At 36.2% G+C, this 11,767-nt stretch overlaps 1 pseudogene across 1 annotated transcript; it reads right to left on the minus strand.

The window, feature by feature from the left end:
* Window positions 1-214: 214 nt before the first annotated feature.
* LOC147542586 (stemmadenine O-acetyltransferase pseudogene) lies at window positions 215-1,752 on the minus strand (annotated as a pseudogene). The gene has a single exon (XR_015223907.1). The product of XR_015223907.1 is annotated as a stemmadenine O-acetyltransferase pseudogene (transcript).
* Window positions 1,753-11,767: the final 10,015 nt, after the last annotated feature.

Raw genomic sequence — 11,767 nt, forward strand, 5'->3', positions numbered from 1 at the left:
TTATTTCACCTTCTAGTTTGGAGGGTTTTTTTTGTCACGTTAAATAATCTTGATGTGTCTGCTTTTACATTCACATATTTTATCTCCGTATTCCTGAACAAATTAATTATGTTATTTTTCTTAACACCCTTGCATGATATATATCTCATACCATTGCATTAATGCTTATTTTATTTTACTTGTGATTAATGTTAATTGATTTTTGCTACTAACATGAACCAAATATATATTTATTCGTAGAAATATTTTAGTTGGACAGGAGTTTAGTTTTAATTTCTTAACATAATAATCGATGCTGCATACGTACACAATATATCATTTAAATAAAAATGGCGAAAGGAATTTAATTTTTTTTTAATCAACTTGTGGATTAGTCTTTTCAGAAAATGCAAGAATTTCGGGATCATTTTCGAAGTCAAACATGTCTTCTTCACTCATGTTCAACCATGCTTCAATTGCATCACCTTTTCTTGTATCCAAGAAAATAACAGTATTCTTGAATGGTAAACCAATAGTAGTTACCCATGTTGGTTTTCCCCAACCAAAATCTACTTCATAATATGGAAATTTACACCAACTACTAAAGTTTAATTTTACCATTCCAATTTCATCATCTTTCAAATTCTCGGTGTACGTTTTGATGAAATTTACGTAAGTATCTTCAAGTTCTTTTACGAATTTGTTGTCGACTTTTCTTATTGCATTCCGTATCTTACTTACCAGATCTATTTTGTCCTCATTTTGAATCTCGTCTGTCAAATGTTCTGTTTTCGCTGCAACCAAGTTATTGCCAAAAGATTGTTTTGACAGTGGTGGTATTAATCTTCCTCTTAAGTTCACAGCAATTATAGCTACATAGGATCTTAGATCGGATTCTTTCTTGGCCCGGTTTATTTTCATAAAACGATTCCAAATGAAAGCTGACACAGTCTCAAAACCGGTAGCGTTATTTACACATGAGTTATTACTAGAGCTAGTGTCTATAATTCTTGTTGGGTCGAAAACACACCTCTTTGTTACGAGCTTTTCTTTTGCAATCCATGTAGATTTGTTTAATCCAGAAAGATCCATAGGCGGAAATAGAGATACGAATTCAAAGAATTTACGATCAACGGGTAGGGTCGACCCACCAAGACATGTAACAGCCCATGCATTGATAAATGTGCTCAGTGAAGAGGCATCAGCAATTTGATGAGAAAGCCTCAAAGCAATGGCTATTCCTCCACATTCAAAGACATTGACTTGGACCAAAAGAACCGGTTCTAAACTAGAACCAATCTCTAAATTCGTCGAAGTACCATGCGAATCACATGGAAAAAACTGTTCCAGAACATCAACATCTGGTTGTTCGATAACTTCGGTTAGCTTACAACTTATGTTAGCTTCAAAATAATCAACTCCATCGTCGTTGCAATCAATAGAAAAATCTGGTTTGATTCTCCCTGCTAAAGGGTAAAAATGGGTCAAGGTTTGTGATAGAGATTCTTTTAGACGACTTTTTTCGATGGGACGATCTTGGTTGAGAGTGTTGATTGAATAAAAGAAAATAATAGGAACATATACGGGAGGAGCAAGTTGATCAAGAAGTGAGAGTTTGAAGGATTTGAGGTGATTGGGAGTTGGATGAGATGGTTTGATTACGTCCTTTGATGTTATTTGAACCTTCATAATTTACTCAAATTTAATCTTCTAACTTATCAATGAATGTTCTTCATCAAAAAAAAAAAAACTTATCAATGAATGTTGATATGATGAATGCGAGGTTCCCCATACCAATATATATAGAAGGAGATGTGAGGGAGGTGCTAAAAGCCCCCGGACTAATGGTTGTAGGCACTCATACTAAGTACAAATTGTGTAATCTGGAGATATTTTTGAGTAAGTTAATTGGTTGGTTGCACATGCAATTTCCACCTATTATGCTGTTCCAATAGTATTTTGATACATATGGAGGTATGCGTTTTTGTCCAAAAAAAAAAAAATGATTTTCCACCCACTTTAAGTTTTATAGGGATTTCTTCATTAAAAAAAAAAAAAAGTTTTATAGGGATTAATTTTGGGAAGGCCGGTGTTCCGGAGAAATAAAGAAATTTTTCGGGGTATGAAATTTTGGGTGGAAACAAAAAAAATTACAATTTTTTGTTTCTCCCAAACAACCAAAACCTAATACTTTTCATCTTCTTCTCTCTTCCACCTATTACCACCATTTTCGGCGACCCTCCATTTCCGGCGACCTTCTATTTTCGGCGACAATTTTTTTTTCCGTCCTCTTCATCTCCGGCGAAGCCCCTTCGCCGGAGGTTTGGTTTGCTCTTCAAACCAGACTCGTCTGGAAATCAAACCAGACGAGTAGATTTGGTTTGATCTTCAAACCAGATCTACTCGTCTGGTTTGCTCCGGCGAAGGGATTGCTCCCCTTCGCCGGAGATAGAAGAAAGAGAGAAAAAGAAGAGAGAGAAGAAAGAGAGGGTGAAGAGAGAAAGGCAGAAGAGAGAGAGAGAGAGATACAGATGATGAAGTCATCGGTCGTCGCCGGCGACATCCGGGCGGCGACTTATGAGGTGTGTTTGGTTTTAGTTTTTTGGGTTTTCCACTGTCTTCTCCGGAAACTTTTCTGTTTTCCCCCATACGTCGGCTGTTTGGAAAAATATTGTTTGTATCATTTGGAAAATTGATTGGAAGAGTGTAGATCATTCAAAGTTTTTTTTTTCTGAGAAGGTAAGATTTCTGTAACATTAAAAACAATAGTTTCATATAGTTTTTCCATTCTAATCAAGGTATTCCGATGCAATCGAAAGAAAAAACCCACTTTATTGTATTGACTTTAATCTCTTTCTCCTCTTCCTATTCCCTTTCTATTTAGCTTTTCCCTAATTAGAAGTAAAATCCCTCATTTATTGACATAGGCCAATAACTATCTTTTTGGGATTCAACTTTTAGGTTTGGGTTATTTCCCAAATGGGCCCCAACTTTGTGACCAGCTTCCTGCCTGGCCCCCTACTTTAGCAATAATTCACGTATGATCCCCTTTTTCCGTTATCTTTAACATTCCGTTACTCGATCTCTCTCCTCCATCTCATTTTCCCTCTCTGTTACATCATCTTAGGGGGTACCATACGAGAATTATTGCTAAAGTAGGGGGTCAGGCAGGAAGCTGGTCACAAAGTTGGGGGCTATTTGGGAAATAACCCAAACCTAAAAGTTGAATCCCAAAAAGATAGTTATTGGCCTATGTCAATAAAATTAAGTGGCCCTGAATTTAAAATATTTTAGATCTAGGAAGATACATTTTTAATCATAATATAAACTCGCGAAATTTATAGTATTCATCTACAACAAAATGAAACAACATCCAAAGTATAGAAGAAAGTATTTATTGGTTTAGTAATAGATCGGTTAAAAACTGATGCAGGGGCACCCGGCGTGGAGACTTTTTCCATGACCGAACCCGGTCATGGGTCAACCGACCATAGAGAGTAGTTTTAGGAAGTCCCAATTTTAGTATGATTATTAGAGAATATAGGTTTAGGAAATTATGTTATTTTAGTATTTCCAATAATTATAAAGGTCCAGATTTGAGTCTAGTTATTTAGGCAGTTGCAGTATTTTAATTATTTAGGAAAGTCTAATTCAAGTCTATCTAGGAAAGTCCAGAATCCTATAAAAGGATATCTAGTTAGTCCATTATTCTCAGATTGAGAGAAAAACCCCTTTGAAGTTTTAATAAAGTTGAGTATTTAGAGTTATTTAATCTTTATTTTTATCGTTCTTACTTAGTTTATTCATCTCTTTTAATTCCGCTGCGTTTCTACATCATGTGGTATTCAGAGCCACCAAAGTTTTTGGCTAATGATTCTGGAAATTTTTTTCCAGCCCAGTTACATCAGTATCAATCGTATTATATTCGTCACGATGATTATATTCAATCAAATTATACTCATCAAGAGATAACGAATCAATGCTCATGTTCATCATGTTTATATGCGAATAACGACTCGTACAATTATCATTGGAATCCGGGAGAAATCGAACGAGAAACCCCTCCACAACCGTATTCATCATCACCGTCACCACCCCCACCATTGTCTTATACAGCTTCACATCCATATTCTTCTTATACACCACCTCCGTACTCTTATTATTCACAACCGTTTTCACCACCTCTACCTTCATACACTTATTATTCACCACAATCACCACCACCACCGCAACCTTCGTACTCTTATTTTACACCGGCACCGTATTCACCACCTCTTATACAACCGTATTCACCTCCACCACCAACACAATCATCTTCTCTTTCCTATTCACCACCACAACAACCACAACCGTCTTTTTTCGAAACAGTTCCATCGCTAATACCCGATTTAGTTAAGGTTCAACATGTGGTGAACGACATCAAAACAATAATACGTCAACCATATTCATCGTCTATTTTATCTTTCAATAAGGAAGAAGAAAGAGAAGAACACAAAGAAGTTGAAGAAGACGCTCACAACGATGTTCAAGTCGACGAAGAAGAAGAACAAGAAGAAAAAGAAGCGTACGAAGAAGTTGAAGCTATAGGTATTCGACCATTACCACCCTACCAAACCCTAGACGAAGCAACAACAACCCCTAGCGTTCACTTCCCGTCTTGGCAATGGAATGGACAGATTTCACATCCACCTATTACTCATTGGTTATCTAATCAAACCAGTAATAATCATAACTATTCTCAGCTGCACCCTGGTTTATCACCACCCCCTCCTTCAGATTTTCCTCGTACCCCTGATGAACTATATCGATTAGGGTTTTTCGGTATCCATCTATCACTGGTAATTCTAGTTATCAGCATCAACAACATATTCACCAGCTTCATCCTCAGCAGAAACAACAACAACAACAAGAGGAAAAGTGTATGATGATGTTTGGATCTGTACCTAGCGATTCTAGAAATCGTGAGGGTTTACCAAATCATAATTTGTCAGTTAATAGACTAGGTCGGGACACTCAATTATGGCTTCAAAGGGATCGGGAAGTGTTCGGATTAAGTGGAAGCCCACTTTTTGATGAAATCCGACCTAATTTTTCACAAAATCGGGAACTTGATAATCACACTATGAATTCCCAAAGCTCTGCAGGACACAATAACTTGTTTCATGATCAAGGAAGAGGAGTTGGAAGTGAAAAAGGGTATGGAAGACAACATTTTGAGAGTTCACACCTAGTGCTTGAACCAAGGAGAGATCCACCTGGTTTTGATAAGACGGAAGATAGAGGTAATGGGGAGTTCAATAATGGTCGACCTTATCAGTTTCCTGAAGATAGAGATGAAATTTTAAGGAGACAATCAAATGCGAATGTTGGAAATGGAACCAAGACATTTCAACAAATGGAGGATTTAGATTTTTCTATATCAACAAAAACCCTCAATGATCCTCTTTCTGCTTGTATGGTTGCTACGAAGCTCAATAAGGTAAATCAAATTCTTCTTGAATTCCCAAAAACTTATAAAATTACACCTGATATTGATACTTATAATACTGTTATGAAAGATTTTTGTGAATCTGGTTCTTCTCCTCCTGTTTATTCATTTCTATCTAAAATGGAAAGAAATTGGTGTATACCTAATGGTATTTCTTGTGGAACTCTTCTTGCTGGTTTCTATAAAGAAGAAAAATATGTTGATATTAGGAAAGTATTAGCAATCATGGAAACACAGAAGTTTCATCCAAATGTTGGTATTTCTAACCGTATGACTCAAAGTTTATGTAAACTTCTAAGATCTTCTGAGGCTAATTCATTGTTTGAAGGAATGTTACCGAAGGGAGTTAAACCTAATGCTGTAACTTATTATCATCCTATGTATGGGTTTGGAAAGGAGGGTAATTTAGAAGAGGCAAAGAAACTTCTTGATGCAATGTCCCTTAGAAAGATCATTGAGTTAGGTATTCTTGTTTCATTACCTTTTGCACAGTGGAAAACTTCCTCCGACGATATTAATTCTTGTCAGATGTTGGTTCGGGAAGTCACTCAATTTCCAAGTACTGATCGAGTTAGAGTATATAAACTACATGAAGCTGAACGTGGGAAAGTAAATTTTGAGTTTCATATCAACGCTACACGTTTCAACCTCGAAAACTTAATTGCACTCGATTACGTTTTTACGTTGGCTCTTGACGACGAATTTTATGAAGATGGCGAGATGAACATTCTTCATTCAGTCAAGATAATTTCGCGAGAATCATTGGCATATGAAGTTGCGTATGAGGTTGGCAAATTCTTACATGTTAGTATCCATCACTTCCAAGGCAACCTTCGGTCGAAGTGGGCGCTGCCAATCGCGTTGGTGAAATTCATCTTATGTCGGTACATCCAATTTTTCTTCATCAAACGGTTTGGGACGAACCTCTTGGGAGAAGGGGATGCTGATGCAGGGGCACCCGGCGTGGAAACTTTTTCCATGACCGAACCCGGTCATGGGTCGACCGACCATAGAGAGTAGTTTTAGGAAGTCCCAATTTTAGTATGATTATTAGAGAATATAGGTTTAGGAAATTATGTTATTTTAGTATTTCCAATAATTGGAAAGGTCCAGATTTGAGTCTAGTTATTTAGGCAGTTGCAGTATTTTAATTATTTAGGAAAGTCTAATTCAAGTCTATCTAGGAAAGTCCAGAATCCTATAAAAGGATATCTAGTTAGTCCATTATTCTCAGATTGAGAGAAAAACCCCTTTGAAGTTTTAATAAAGTTGAGTATTTAGAGTTATTTAATCTTTATTTTTATCGTTCTTACTTAGTTTATTCATCTCTTTTAATTCCGCTGCGTTTCTACATCAAAAACATATAGAGTTGAAAGTATATAACATAAATATAGAGTTACACAATACATATTTTGGTTTATTTCATATTATAATTAAAGAAAAGTTGTAATTTTATTCATCAATTCAAGTCTTACAAGTTTTATAAGTATTTATAAGTAAAATTTTAACAACCTTTAACAAATCTCTATCAACCTAGCGATTGAAAGTGTCTTGAATATGAATTGATATCTAACCCATTTCGCGACGCACTAATCCACGTTCAAGCCACTTTCAGGCCAATGTCCAATCCACGAAATTTTAGACCTGTTTAGCAAGGCTGACCTCTAGCTGTCTATGAGGCAAGACTTTGTTAAAGGCGGTTTATAGTTTCCACATAAATTTCGGAATTAGAAAGAGAGAGTTGGTGAGGCGGTGGGATTAGGATTTTTTTGTGGCTATATAAACATAATTCTTAAAGATGTCTTGTTCATTCTTACGAATACCTTGTGTAACTTATTATCTTATTAAAATCATCGTGACGTCGTTTGTTGAGGAATAAATCTCACCCACCGAATTACATAAATCTCTCGTGATTGAAATCTCGGGGATACAACATCCACCTAGTAACACTAACCACCTGGTAGCTACTTGACAAGACTGTAACTACTTTCATTACTAGGGTGGTTGAAATCTTGGGGATACAACATCCACCTAGTGGGGTCTTTAATCAATTTTCTTTCATTACTGAGATGGGATGGTTGCGATCTTTACGATAGGTTACAAGATCCACGTAGCAGTGTCCACAATCAATTTTCTTTAAAAACTCTAACAACTTTCATTACTGGGATAGTTGAGATCTTTAGTTAGGTTACACAATTAATTTCCTCAGATAACCGGAGTGAGCCAGGTATGAAGTCCACCCAGCTTTTCAAGTTTACCATGCTTAAGTGTTTAACTCGTGGAAGGGCGAATTGGAGTTATGCTAAGGAGGAAGAGCTTGGCTTCAATCCTATGAACCCCTTGCTTTTATTTATTTGTCGGTGGACTTTCGTTTCGAGATTAAAAGAACCCTTTATTCACTCAGATTTGTAGGCAATCAACAATCATAACAAGTGATTAGGAGAGACCATGGCGACATCAAGCGGGTGCAGAAAAAAAAAATTCTTAACGTAAAATTCATGCATGTGATGGACATAAGTTACTTTACTTTACTTTAAAGTCAAAAGTTAAAAATCTAAACTCTAAAAGAAAGTCAAATTTTAATTAAGGGTTATTTCCCTAATGGCCCCCTACTTTGTGACCAGCTTCCCGCCTGGCCCCCTACTTTACAAGAAATACCCATATGGCCCCCTATTTCCGTTAACTTTAACTTTCCGTCACTCTCTCTCCTCCATCTCTTTTTCTCTCTCTGCCATGTCACGCCACATCATCTGTTACGCCACTTCATCACCTTCTCCGGCAAGGTCGCCGGCCGGCCAAATTTCCGGCCGGCGACCTTCAAACTAAAAAAAAAAAAAATCTTTTTTTTTTCTTTCTCTCCTCTCTCTCTCTAAGAACTCCGGCGAAGGGTTACTGTTCGTGAGAACAGACGAACTCCGGCGAAGGGTTCCTTCGCCGGAGTTCTTAGAGAGAGAGAGAAAGGAGAGAAAGAAAAAAAAATAATTTTTTTTTTTTTTAGTTTGAAGGTCGCCGGCCGGAAATTTGGCCGGCCGGCGACCTTGCCGGAGAAGGTGATGAAGTGGCGTAACAGATGATGTGGCGTGACATGGCAGAGAGAGAAAAAGAGATGGAGGAGAGAGAATGACGGAAAGTTAAAGTTAACAAAATGACACCTAATATTAAAAAAACTGATTTTTAACCATCTTTAATATTACAAGGATTAGAGGAAATTATTGTTTCGATCATTTGAAAAAAATCATAAGAGTGTGATATTTTGGTTGTATAGATCATTCAAGTTTCTTTTCTAATAAGATTGCCATACCACTGAAGAAAAGAATGGTTTCTTTATCTTTTAATTTACTTAAGAAAGATTATCACATGATTTTAGCTTCAAATTGTGATATAGTTTCAGCATTGTAATCAAAGCATTTCCGTGCATTTGAAAAAGTATACTTCCAATTTATGATTCCTATTTTAATCAACTCAAGTTTGCTTCTTGTATTAATGCAATATTTAATTTGTTTATAAGATTTTCTTAGTTGTAGTAGAATGAGTGGAACAAAATAAAGATTTAGGATCTCAAGAGTGATGATTTTGAGGATGAAATTGGTGAAGAGATTTCGGATGAGGATTAAAGATTAATGTTATCGTCATTGCCACTGGATTTTAGGAAGTTACAAGACCGACGTTTTGACCAATCAAGTATTGAGGTAGTTTGTAGAACATCAATTTTAGCAATCCTGAAGTTGCCTAACAAACCGAAAATAATTGCCTCAACTGATCGTTAAGTTGGTCTTAGAATATGTTGAAGAACTCTTTTGAATCTCATATTTATTTCTTAATCGCCATTGTATTTTGTGAACTTGACCATCTCTTGTGCTTTTTCTATGGAATTATTCAGAAGTAAATTGATGAAGGATCTTCTTGTGTCATTTCTTTTTCGTACATTCTGGATCATATATGTGGAAGAGAAAGTTAGGAGAAAAAGATACTAATTATAACGCTGTAATTAGGCTCTGTGTAGCATATATTGACATTTGGGTTTATTTCTTGGTACTTTTATGGGTATGGGTGTTCACGAGTGAAGGAAATAAGTCGATGATGATGATGATGATGAACATGTCTTCGCCTAAAAAAGGCGACGAGTAGTTGACCATACCCTGTCATTTTATGAAGAAGCATTAGGTTTCAGTTTCATGTATGGTGCTTCTTATTATGCATATACTGGTTAACCTCGGCTATTCCCAGTTGTTCGACTTATTTTTCTATTGCGCAAAAACTAACATTATTGAGTTTTTCCAAGTTCTTGACATTGTTAATATTCTTTTCCTTACTAAATTCCGAAGGTTCGGAAGCAATTTATGTCCTTCGTACGCTCTTCAAATTGATTATGCACTTCAGAAATAGGCAATCGGATATATTGAGATTTTTTAGAGTAAGTTGTAATAGTGACACTTGGTAATCGTTTTGTTATATTCCCTTCATCGATTCGATAAATAGAGAAGGTTGTTGCCAAAGGATGATGATGAGGTGATTTGTGTTGGAGATTAGAGGTATAGATACTTCAATACACTCAAATAAACTCAAAAGATTCACATCAACATACTTTCATATAATAAAGCTTCTTTAGATCTACACAATCTCATAAAACAAAAGACACAAAGTTTTGTCACAATATTAAACTAGATATTGAAGTTAGTTCTTACCTTAAACACAATATTCATACTAGATCTATGTCTTCTTCTTCAAGTTTCTTGTATACTATTCTCCTTTTACTTTCTCTCTCTAGATTGTTCTTGAACTTGACTAAGAAAAGAACTCTCTACGCCCTTTTAATTAATTTCATGAGGCTTTTACTTTTTTACCCCTTCTAGTTTGGTAAACCATTTACTCAAACCCACACTTTTATATTGGGCCCAAACCCAAATTTGGTTTAAAAGCCCCCTTTTCAACATCCCCCCTTAAACCAAATTTCCATAGCTTCTCATACCTAACATCCACTTCAATCTCTCAAAGACATCATGCTTCAAGGGCTTCGTAAATATATCCGCTATTTGATCTTGAGACTTGCAATACATCACTTCAATATCACCTTCCTTAACATGTTCACGAATAAAATGGTAGCGTGTATCAATGTGCTTGCTTCTTTCATGACAAACGGGATTTTTGGCTAAAGCAATAGCCGATTTGTTATCAAGGAACACTTCGGTTGGACCAACTTGAGGGCATTGAAGATGCTTCAACATATTTCTTAACCAAATTGCATGACAAACCATAGAGCTAGCGGCTACATATTCCGCCTCACAAGTAGAATAAAGTCACAATGGGTTTTTTTTTAGAAGACCAAGTAAATGCCGTGTAACCCATAAAAAATACAAACCCGATGTACTCTTTCTTTCATCTAAGTCTCTACCCCAATCACTATCGGAATAACCGATAAGCTTAAAATTTTGTTCACAAGATAAAAATAAACCATCATTGATCGTACCTTTAATATATCGAAGGAGCCTCTTTGCAACATTAAGATGAGATTCATCCGGTGCCTCCATGTACCTACTCACTAGCCCAACTCCATAAAGAATATCCGGTCTTGTACATGTAAGATAACGTAGACTTCCAATCAAACTTTTGAAATATGTAGGATCGACATCACTTCTTCTTGAGCATTTTCTCAACTCCACTCCACTTTCAAGAGGGGTGTTTACCGGATTACATGACTCCATTTTAAACCTTTTAAGAACTTCCTTAGCATATCCACTTTGAGAAATAAATATGTCATTTTCCATTTGCTTCACTTCAATACCAAGGAAATGACCCATCAACCCAATATCGGTCATATCAAATTCCTTAATCATGCTCTTCTTGAACTCATCAAATAGTCTTGAATCATTACCGGTGAATATCAAATCATCAACATAGAGACAAACAAATAACATACCTCCACCTTCTTTCACTTTCATATATAAAGTGTGCTCATGAGGACACTTTTCAAATCCATTTTCTTGAAAATACTTATCAATTCTTGCATTCCATGCACGTGGAGCTTGCTTTAACCCATAAAGGGCCTTCTTCAACTTATAAACTTTATCTTCTTTGCCCTTTCTAACATACCCTAAAGGTTGTTCAACATATATCTCCTCCTCAAGGATACCATTCAAGAATGCCGACTTGACATCAAGTTGATAAATTTTCCATGAATATTGAGCCGCTATAGAGATTAACAATCTAATTGTTTCCATACGAGCAATGGGAGCAAATACCTCACTATAATCAATGCCGGCTCTTTGCTTGTAACCTTTAGCTACAAGTCTTGCTTTGTAT

This window comes from Eschscholzia californica, unplaced genomic scaffold (genome assembly GCF_041429995.1).
Source record: "Eschscholzia californica isolate CP2 unplaced genomic scaffold, dmEscCali1.0.p SCAF_4, whole genome shotgun sequence".
Taxonomy (NCBI): Eukaryota; Viridiplantae; Streptophyta; class Magnoliopsida; order Ranunculales; family Papaveraceae; genus Eschscholzia; species Eschscholzia californica.